The sequence below is a fragment of the Harmonia axyridis genome, chromosome 5, assembly GCF_914767665.1.
Source record: "Harmonia axyridis chromosome 5, icHarAxyr1.1, whole genome shotgun sequence".
NCBI classification, from domain to species: Eukaryota; Metazoa; Arthropoda; class Insecta; order Coleoptera; family Coccinellidae; genus Harmonia; species Harmonia axyridis.
This window is the reverse complement of record NC_059505.1, coordinates 14,004,755-14,016,791: the sequence shown is the minus strand read 5'-3', so window position 1 is coordinate 14,016,791 and position 12,037 is coordinate 14,004,755. Positions and strand designations below refer to the sequence as shown.

Here is a 12,037-nt window from a genome sequence, read left to right as displayed (position 1 = left end):
TGTTCCCATTATGAATGCGTACGTAAATAAATTGATAAGTGTTTTTCTTTTGATTCGATAGGCTCCAAATTGGTAAACTTTATCTTTGTTTAGGAATATCTTGACAAATGACATGGTAAACGCATCGCAACATTATTGTTTACCCTAGAATACCGCTATGATGTAGCTATGATAAACATATGTCTAAATAATATCTTCTAATCTTTATGAATTCACGGCAGCTTTACGACTTTCTAGTTGGAATATTCAGTGATTTTTGCGCGTTATATTTTTCTCATTATTTATTATACAGGGTGTCTCATTTAAATGTGTCCACCCTCAATAACTCAACAAAAATTCAGAATTTGTGAAAACACTCAGACAGGTCGATTTTTGATGACAGGGGGACATGATCTGGGATACAAAGCTTGTTTCTACTAGCAACCCTCTGGAAGAATTTGCCCAAAAAAAGGATAGCTGCAATAACTGATATTGCAAACGCAGTAATGAGAACAGAACTCTTCTCAAACAGATGAAAAACAGCCGAAGTGATTGTATCTAATAAACCGGGAAAAAATAGAAAATTCCCGCAAAACTACAGGCCGATTAGTCTTTTACCAGCCCTAGGAAAGATAATAGAAAGAGTAGTCCTCAAGAGACCCAAAGCAGAAACCGAAAATCTGAATATTCTACCAACAGAACCATTCGGATTCAGAGATAAACATTCAACTGAACAACAACTTCTCCGACTAACAGAGTATATCACCCAGGTATTCCAAAACAAACAAGCCACTGTACTGTTACTACTAGATTTAACAAGAGCATTTGACAGAGTATGATAATAAGATGAGAAAAGCGGGATACTCAATAAAGATGTGCCGAATCATCAGAAATTACTTCAGGGATAGAAATTTCTACGTTGAATTAGAAGATTAAAAATCAACTCTAAGACACTTAGAAGCAGAAGTCCCACAAGGCTCAGTGTAAGGACCTCTCCTGTATAATATATACATACACGATATACCAAGAAATCCGAGAAATTTGCTTGCCCTTTATGCGTATGACACAGGAATAGCAGTCAAACACAGAAGATCAAATATCATACACCAAAGATTGCAAGAATCAGCAGATGAAATAACCATATGGTGTATTAAATGGAAGATTGAAATGAACGGACAGAAACGTCAAGCTATTCTACTACACAAGAGAAGATTACAAATGGAGGAAAAATTATCAATTGACGGCAACGAAGTTGAATGGAAAAAAGAAGCAAAACACCTAGGTGTGATCATGAACACGGGACTAACGTGGAAACAACATGTTAAGTATGCGGTGGATAAAACCAACAAAGCGATGAACCGTCTCTATCCAATTATCGGAAGAAGAAGCCGAATGGACAGAAACACCAAACTCAGAATAAATGAAGCCGTTGCCAGACCCCAACTCACGTACGGCTCAATGGCTTGGGGATTCGCGGCAAAGAACCACATCAATCAACGGAAGATAAATATATAAGATGGGCAATAGATGCCCCTTGGTTTGTTAGAAACATCCAAATCCACAGAAATCTAAAATGGGACAGAATAACTGACTTCATGAAGAAAAAAGACGAAAGAATATTCGAAAAATTGATAGAACATCCCAACGAAGAATTGAGAAGATTAATTGATTACGATCCTGCCGAAGACGCAAGAAGAATGTATACATACCGCAAAAGACCCAGGGATCAATTGCGAAACGATGACCTAAATATATAAGAAACTCAAGAAAATACATCAAATTGAAGAAACAATACGAATAAAAAGGACGCCCGAATAACCCAGCACAATAGTGTGCAAGTAGAAATTCATCCGATCTATAGATAAATGGTATATAGGCTTTATGCCCGAAACCTAAGAAGCAGAAGGTTAGGTTTATTGAGTATTCCCGCTCTTGATGAGTTAGGACCCTCACACTTGTTCCTTTGGTTAGGGTTGGTCTGTAAATCGATTCCCCCTGCTTGAAAAAACCCTCTGGAGAGGATTGCAACCCCATCAAGAATTTGAATAGTGGGTAGTTTCTTCGAACTTTGACACTGCGAGATTAAAGAAATATCTAAATCTTAGCAAGAATATGCTACATCTCCTCACTGGATACCTTCGACAGCATTGTCGCCTCGGAAAGCACCTCATGAAAATGAGTCTAGAAGAAAACGACGAGTAAAGGTTCTGAGGAAGAGGAAAAACTCCGAATCACTTGGCGAGAGAAAGCTTAGTCATCACTAGCCAACGCAAAATATGCTTTGGACAAAAAACTTTAAGAAGTGAGGAAATATACTACTTGAACCAAACCCAGATACAGGAGTTCATTAGAACTCTGGAACTGGAAGGCGAGCTGTAGATCATGTAATGGCGAGAATAGCTCTAATGGGAGGCACACTCGGGGCACAATCATTTATACTAACTGACAAAGAAACTGCAACATCACGATGAAGCTGTTTAAATGTTTTTTTCTTGGAAAAAAAAATAGAGAGAGAGAGAGAGAAAAGAGTAAATGATTGGATTTGGAGAAAAAAAAAGGAAAGGTCTTTTCATGTGAATAATTTTTGTTGCTTAAATATTGTAGTCGTTTTTTGCAAGTTTTTCAAATTCTACAACAAACCAGCTGTTGGAGGGGATCCAAAGTCGATGTTTAGTTGTTGTTAAAATGCCTAGAGCACGTATACGCGGAATTTATCGTCATCTATAAGTGAATTTGAAAGAGGTCGAATTATTGGTCCACTTTGGCTGATGAGTGGTTAGGAAAACAAGGCCATCCTGTAACTGTCCGAACGGTTTACCGCCGGATAAGGCCTTTTGGACTGCAGCATTATCGATTCCATCTTGTGTAGCCTTAGACGGTTGGGCATCGCCGGCAACAATTACAGTGGTGCAGGCGTCAACATTGGAATATGGAATGGCATCTGGTCGCCTTTTCTGATGAATCTCGATTCTCCTAGGGAGCACATGAATGCCGAAGAAGGAATAGACGACGTCGGGGAGAAAGACGTGAACCGCAGTTAGATGTTGACCGTCATGTGCACCGGGCAGTCATGGTTATGGTATGGAGTGCTATTGCACATGAAAGTAGGTCCCTTTAGTCTTTATTCGAGGTAACATGACAGCGCTGCATTACCTTCAAGAAATGTTGAAATTGTTCTCCCTTACCTTAACCGGAATCCAATATTTCAGCAAGATCATGTCCGACCTCATGTTGTCAGAGTTAGTTTAAAATTTTTCAAAACGACCCATGTGAATCTTTTGCCATGTCCGCCCAGATCCCCTGATCTTTCGCCCATAGAGCATGTTTGGGACATCATGGGTAGAAGGCTTGGAAATTTACCCCAGCCCCCAAGGATTTTGGCGGCTCTGAGACATGAAGTACAGGTATTTTGGAATAGTATCCCTCAAGAATAAATAAACCATCTTTTTGCATTAATGCCGAGATTTGTTGGGGAGTGTATAGATAATCGCGGTGGACAAACACATTATTAACGAATTTAATAAAAAATTGTAATTCCTTTTGTTCTCCAAATTTCAATCATTTACTCCTCGCTATAGGTATAGTATATCCAGTCATATATATACAAGTCACTTGTAGGAATCCAGAATATTTCGATTATACAAGGGTTGTCCAAGTTTCCTGAAATTCCTTTAGGGCCAGTGAATTTTTTGCCTATTCAAATGAACCCCGGTATTTAGCGTATCACTGTATCAACTTCAAAGGGACATGTGGCCAAGCGTTTTAATGGAATAGTTCAAGTGACTTTGGATATACTATACTATCTATTTTACAGCAAAAAAAAAATTAATTTAAACAGCTCCTTCTGGGTGTTGCAGTTTCTTTGTCAGTATATTATTATTTATTAATGTGTAGTACAAATGTGATACAATCAATAGACCATTAAGTCGCAGTGCAATGGAACCATTTTAAACATTATTTAATCTTATATACCAAGTGATTTCAATTTAGAGAGGAAACGTGGTCGCAGCTTTCCGCCCCACATCGGAGTCAACATTTTGGAAAGGAGTTATCGAGCCAATTTCGAAAAATGCGCCCTCTATAAAAGGGATTTCGATGTTTCATCCCGACATAATTGAAGGAATCGGTAGTGTGACACTCAGTAATCTTTACCAAATACCAAATCTTCATAGCGGAGCATGATAACTCTTCTGTAGCATGGTTGGGTTTATATCTCAAGGGGAGCCAATTTAGATAGAGTCTCTACAATATTATCGATGTCTTGAAATTATTCTGATATCTGAATACGAAATCGGTGAAGAAGAGGACTTGGTTTGAAATTTATCCACTGAAATTAGAAATCCAGAATTGCGAATTGCGATGCAGTTTTTTCTAATGTAGGATATAGGTAGGTATTTTGGTGTATGTCTGGTTGCGATCCAACTTAGACATCATATTATCTGGATTGAAGTAAGATTCCAACAAATTCTTCCAACTCAACATTTTGAAAATTCGTCATGAATTTTTAATTTTTCAAATTTGAGTTATAATAGAAAATGCGTCTCCCGAAAATTCCACTAGGAAAAATAACGAAAATTTTCTTCCACTTCAATGCTGAATAATAATGAGGCTAGAATTACAATAGTAACTTGAAAATTTTTTGTTAACTGAAACACCAAAATCAAATATTTTTTTTTAAGCAAATATAGCTGCCACCATCATTTGGTGCCCCGGCAAAAAAAAATTCGCTGCCCTGCATTGCCTAATTTATCTGAATTTTCTTCGAAGTAGCCTGTGTTATTCCTCTTAGGCAACTTCTTGATTTCTTATGATATCACATTTTCGATCTAAAATCACCTTATCATGTACTGAGCTCTATAGTAAAAAGACGACGCAGTTCTTAAATTCATATGTAGTTGATTTCAATCAAATTGGCACTCGGAAATTTTTTTATTTCAATACAAAAAGTGGTGTTCTCAATGAGTAAACATTAGTATGTCCAAAACTATGTCCCTACAATTTGGCGCCCAGGCAAAATGTCCGGTATGCCTTTCCTGGCGGCGGCCCTGCATGCCATATCATAAAGCTGTTGATGAAAAATACAAATAGGTGCCTATCTTTCACTATGCATTTGCGGTAAATTTTTACTAATATTATTTGTTAAAAATATTTTTTTTGCAATAGAAATTATACGATCAATAAGAACATCTCCGTTTCATTTAGTTTTATCGGTACCATAATTTCATAAAAACCACCCTGTAACATTGTGAATATTCTTTTTATAGAACACAAACTGCAGGTTCATACAAATTTGAATCTATGCATACATTTGTGCTACAAAACTACCCACTTTTCCTATTTAAATTCCTAATGGGGTGGCAACCCTCTTCATGGGGTTGCTAGTAGAAACATCCCAAATCATGTCCCCCTGTCACAAAAATCGACCTGTCTAAGTGTTTTCACAAATTCTGATTCGTTGTTGAGGGTGGACACTTTCAAATGAGACACCCTGTATGTAATAGGTATATATGAGATGTGATTTATAATAATGTTATTATTGTTGGTTATTTTATCTTTATGGAAAGTTTCGATATAGATTTCTCCTGAAATCCGGCATAAACATTTTTGAGTAATTATTTCACACTTATAAACTAAGTTTCAGCCTGAATCTATAGTTCGAACTGTTATCTCGCAAATATTGGGAAATTTTTATTCTGCTTGAGATTTAAAATGTTTAGATAACGCGATCAACATGAAATTTTACATAAAGCTAAAATTTTCATTATACATATGAAGGCATAATATCAGCTATCAATTTTTTTTTCAGAAGTTCAATTGAATTTCATAAGGAATGGTACTGGGTTCATATCCTGAAACGTAAATTTCATTAAAATATTTTTTTCATTCAAGTTCAGACATTCTGTGAGTAATGGGATAAGAAATATTCCTCTTAAATTTGCAATTTCATTTTATCTACTGCTTGTAATATTTCGAGATAGCCTAAGAAAGTTGATGTTATAATTTTTATGACGCGGACAAAACAAAATTTCTATTCAATGTGGCTTAAATGCTTAAGTATACTTTCCATTGTTTGCTTGCATCGAACTGTTACAAAGGTCATTCAAGAAAAACGCATTTTCATAGGAAATAAATGACGTTTAATCTGGATGATTTGTAATGTTGTCATTCGTGAAGTTAATATTTGGTTAAAATATTTGGAGACACATTAGCAAAAAATGTTCACAGGGAATTTAGCGGATCAGCGTATTTTAACATTGAGCACATTGGGAAGTGGGCATGTCGAAGCTTATTTTGAGGGAAATTATCAAAGACGACATCAAATAATAAGTACGTTTGTACTCAAATAACAATTTTTAATTTATTTAGGTTGAAATTCAGAACATACAAAGCCAACACTCTTAGATGTAGGTACATTTCATATACAGGGTATTTCATTTTATACCGGACGAACCTATATAGTCATGTAGATGACACCGAGAGAATCATTTTTGTCTTATGACATATACCTCGTTTTCGAAGCATAAGCGAGATACAAGGTGGGCAACGTAATTTCTGACCAATATTGTATTTAGTGTGGTCAGTATAACCTTTGAAGTTACAATTTTTGGTCAAATCATAGTATTTTTGAGTGCTGAATTCAGAAAATGTAAAGAACCTTGAAAAAAAAATTCAAAATGGCGGAAAACCTGCAAAGTTTGAAATTTTTTTCCTCGGTTGTCAAATTGAATTTTATTTTCTGAATCAACTCATTTGTCTAAGAATTTCTGTGAGAACATTTTTTCAAAAATAGAATAAAAATTTGTTTTTATGTGTACAGCGAAAAAAAAATTTCACCCGAAATTGATGAAATTTCTCACGATTATACTTTTTTTATACCAAAAACAAATTTGCGCCACTATGGAACATTCGAACGTTAAGCAATCTGGTGGTTCAACAAAGCTTCTTGCTGTAGGACTTGCCCCATAAAACTGAGAAATTGGATGCCCAGGCATATTCCACGAAAGATTAAAACTCTCGTTATTAGCTGAAAATCTGTATTCTCCCGAATAAAAAACATTTTTATAGTTTATTGATTTCATTTGAGTGACAAGATAGTGAAGATTCCACATACAAAAAATTGTCATGTTACATTCATTTGAATTGCCTCCATTATGAGTGATGTATTGAATATAATAATTAGCCAAAACTCAAAAATTACGAGTCCCAAATTCGTTACCTCAATGCATTTCATACTTTTTCAGCTCTTCATATCGACAAATATTATTTTTATATTTGTCTAATTCCCAATTAGTACTCCCATCCATTATCATTCAGGATTCATTTATAATGCATATCTGAAACTCGTTCAAATCAATAATTCTTCATCATGCGGCCTCCTACTACCCTATTTACCTTTAAGTCAGTCTATAAAAGGGTTGATTTCTCGTTTCATAGTTGAAATGTATCAAGAATTCATAAAGAAATAGAATAACAAAGATTATGGATATTTCATACCAGATGATATTTTTCCTTGAGAATTATCAATTTTCATGGCCCTTAATTATTGCTATCATGGAAAAGTATGATCACTGTAAAGTGGCATTAGTTATATCTGACATCAAAAAACTGTCCGAAACATATTAGAACAAATAACAACCCTTTCAAATTTTTCGAAATTTTCGATCTTGTTGCAGTTTTTGACACATAAATTGTGAAAAATTGGTTTTACACAAAAACCCACTCATACATTTTTTAGGAGATGAAATGTACTTCAATTTTACTGTAATCGTGAGTCTATAGATTGGATAAATATCATGATATTCGACTTCAAAATTTGAATATTTTTAATTTTTGTTTTGGTCATCGTTTCACCAAAATATTAACTCCTATACTCATCGCACGAGGAAAATCATAAAAAAATTGTGAAACCGTTATTTAGCAGTCCTTAGGTTCACACAGCTATATGGCGACGTAAAATCGCCATTAGTAAAATTATAATAGTCCAAGGGACTATTTTAATTTTTGACGACCATATGAGAAAAAGAGGTTTGATACCGAAGTTTGAACCAAATTACTCGAAATAATTTTTTCATTAGCAATTCGATTGTTCTTATCTATTACTGGGTGTTTCTGAATTGGAGTTACGAAGGAAAGTGAGAGATTCCTTGGATAATTTTGAAAATAAAATGGCCAATGAACATGTGCCCGCAAACGCGTTGTTTTCGAGATACAGGTTGTTTCTTGTAGTCCTACTTTTTTGTGATGTTTAACCAGTTTATCGAATCTTTATTCATCTTCGGTAAAGAGTTGGTAAATAAGTACCAAAACTTATAATTTATTTATTTATCACAGCTACCTAACTGGACCTTTATAATAATTTGGATTTTCCTGAGAATTACTTTAGAGAGCAGTTTGAATTTTTTTCTCGAAACCGATTGCAGATACAAAAAAACTACGACAAACCAAAAAGTGTAGAACTGAACCAGAGTTTCTTTTTAAATTTTTCCAAATCACCAGTGGTTCACAAAAAAATAATTCTGGAGAAAAGGAGAGGGCAACATTCCAGAAAAAAATCACCCTGTAGATTTACATTCAAAATTAGGATATCACATGATGAAAACTTTAAATTGGAGAATCAATACCAATTCAAGTTAAATATCTTGTGAAGGGAAGGTGCTATGAGAGAAAAACTTGAACTTTAACAGCTCAAAAACAAAGCATTTGCGGACTCATGTTATAAGACTTTTTTCTTGAAATGATCCGAGAAATCTGTCATTTTCATTTGTACATCCAATTTAGGAACAGCCTGTAGATATAGTCAATTTGAAACTGATGTCTTCACAAATAAATTGCAATTTGAATGAAACACAATAAATTGTAGAACACAGCCCAGACAATTTTTCGATGCGAATTACTCAGTTCATTTTTTTGATAACTACATATTGAAATTTTGTGACGAGAATGATACAAAAAACCGAAAACAATAGGTAAGTGTATACCGATGACGAATGCAAAAATCACAGATGGCAAATAAAGGGCGATGCCGAGAAAGTCAAAGACGAGCTCGTAGTGCAATGAAAGTACTCATCTTGAAAGCGATAATAAACTCATAAACCATGAAAGGGTCTGATTTTTTACTAACGTGTCGATTTCAGAGAAAAGTAAAATGATTATTATTGGTTCATTTTATGGAGATGTTTTCTCTCTTTGTCTGCGAGATTTCTAAAATTTTATATTTCGAAAATCTTGGGGGGGCGGGAATAACCACCAGTAGCCCCCATTTCTACGTCCTTGTAATAGTCTACAGCTCCTATTCTTACCACTACGGGAAGGATTTAGCTATGGTTTTCACTAGCTACTTAGAGCAGGAGGCTGGCAGTAGCACAATTAAAAAATCCTCGTATGCGATATGATCTTCAATGCGTTAAAAATGTTTTAATATCGTCGGCAATAGCCAAAGATTCCCGAATACGTTGCGCTAAGTAATAAACTACACATTTTATCACTTGGTAGACATTTGGATCATTCAGTCACCGGGAACAATTCATTACTCAGCTGAATATGCGTCTTCGGAAAATCACTCTGATGCCTGAGATTTATGTCATTCATGAAATCTTTAAATTTTTTATTCCATTCACACCAATAATTAGGGAATACTTCAGTTTCTATTCCAAATTTATTTGAGACTGGAGTTTAAGTTTCATAAATGTCATTTGGCAGTCAGAGTGATCTCAACAAAATAATACATTTTCTGAATTGAAGTCAGAAAAGTACGAAGCCATCAATGAATTATTAGAAACTCTTATTCCTATAAAATAAAAGGGGATAGCTCTCATACATTTCAGTACGAATGTTCCAACAAAAGTAATTTCATCTTGGAACGATTAATTATTTCGGAAAATAAAAATGCGTCCTGGAGCCAAGAAGTCATTTGTTTGGGAATACTTCAGCAAAGCTAATAATCAAGTGGCTGTGTGTCTATTTTGTGAAAAAATTTCCAAATATTTTGGAGGAACAACTAATCTTCCATTTCAGTTTTCACCATTCAACGCCGATAAATTGAAATATAGTTAACCTCAGTTTTCAGTGGTGGTGCCGCGAAATATTCCCAAAAAAAAAAAGATCACACACACATATTCTTCGCTGATCAAGTCCAAGTTTTTTTGTTATTCGTTATTCCTAAATCCTAATTCTTTCTTATCACGATTTAATTTACGAGCACGAGAATCGGAAATGTACACGAGGATTCCTCGTCGAGTACGAGTAGATACAGCATATGAATTACGAAATCAAACGAAGACTTTCGAGATGCGAGTCTCCGCACTGAAGATAGAGTGCCGAGTATTTAGCGATGCGAACATTTCGATGCTCGGATGTTACCGAGCATTTTAAAAATCGGTTAACCGAGTATTTCTATCCGAGGATGCCCATCACTAACAATTACGCCATCATGCTGTTTTAGCATACAGCGAAATAATATTTCAAGACAGTTATCAATGTGGTTCAGAAATTTACTTTCCAATGGAAAAAATCTCATGAGTTTCAACCTCGCTGAAGCGAATCAATGCTGACGGAGCAAGTTATAGACGATACTGACTGCCTAATATTCAGCCATCAACAATATCAGCCTGTCACAAAAAAGACATAGATTTGTAAGTACTCTGCACTGGACTGGTCTCCACTATCAGCAATGAATTCGTCTAGAAAAGTATCAGCGACGTTTAGTGTTTTACTTACAGCCTGTATATTGTCCGTAACAATGTTATGTAAACAAGTACACATATACATATAATAAGCATAGGTACTAATCGATGGGGTTTGATTCACAGATAAATGTAAAATGTAAGTGCTAGAAAATAAACAGTGACTAGTCAGTGTATCCCTTCCACCTTACTACCCGTGGTATTCTACGGGTATTCTGCCTTGAGGACGAGAAAAGAAAAATACTTCAAGATGTGGTAAACTCGAATTTATCCAGAAGCATGAGGTGTTGACCACCACATCAGAAGTTTAGCCTCCGCAACGCAGCTCGTCGCAGCATTCCATCAAATGTTGTGAATATCACGAGAAATTGTAACTCTCTTTTGGCAACACTACCTTTGTCCTTTTCTAACAAGAATAAACAAAAATGCGGGACATAATTATGAAAAACCATACAGCTGTTCAATGTGGCTGACACTTTCCCAAAATCCTACACAAATTATGAGAAGATAGTATTGGTTGCCCTTCATGGAGTTGGAGAGAATGCTCTTCAGGCTCTCTCTTACTTTCGTCTTCGAATGATCTCGGAAATAGAGTGGATTTATTTCCAACCCAAAAGGTCCAAGAAATGTGTAAATTTCAATAAAAAATTGATTTTGTCCGGAAAGGGCCCATGATTTGCTGTCGATATTTAATGTTATATATTGAAAGAGAAACAGTAAAACCCAACGAGTATAGTGAGTCACCCGAAAGATGGCGTCGTGGGTTGCGCGTCATTCTCAAAATCAGCACCGTTGGGTATATATATATATATATATATATATATATATATATATATATATATATATATATATATATATATATAAAGTAATTAATAAACAATGGTTTAAACCATTGTTTATTAATTACTTTAGGAAATTATCACATTTTGTATATTAGCATGGGGTTTTATGCTGAAATCCGTGTACGGTATGGAAGGGAAATGTCATCGACCTTAAAATCATGGTCATCTAATAACATCAAGTTGGCAGCATTGCGGAATCGCAGAGTGTTCCTGTTGGAGTGTAAAAGGCTTGGTTTACATCCTAAACACATGACCAATTCCAACACCCCTTAAACCATTGTTTATATATATATATATATATATATATATATATATATATATATATATATAGTGATTAATATGTTATATCAAACATTTTCATATTTTCATGACTTATCAGAGATCAAATTTTTGAAATACGAAATTTAATTTATTGAACCCAAAATCTATATTTTGAAAATGAATTTTCTTGCAAAAAAGGTCCAATCTATTATTATAAGTATTATACGATGATGTTAGATTGAATTTTCTATCTTCGATGAATGGTATCAATAT

General features: G+C 34.8%; 1 protein-coding gene across 2 annotated transcripts in view; it reads left to right on the top strand.

Annotated features, from left to right (window-relative positions):
- LOC123680543 overlaps nucleotides 1-12,037 on the top strand; it is a 39,911-nt gene that overhangs the window by 19,752 nt on the left and 8,122 nt on the right. The window lies entirely within an intron of this gene.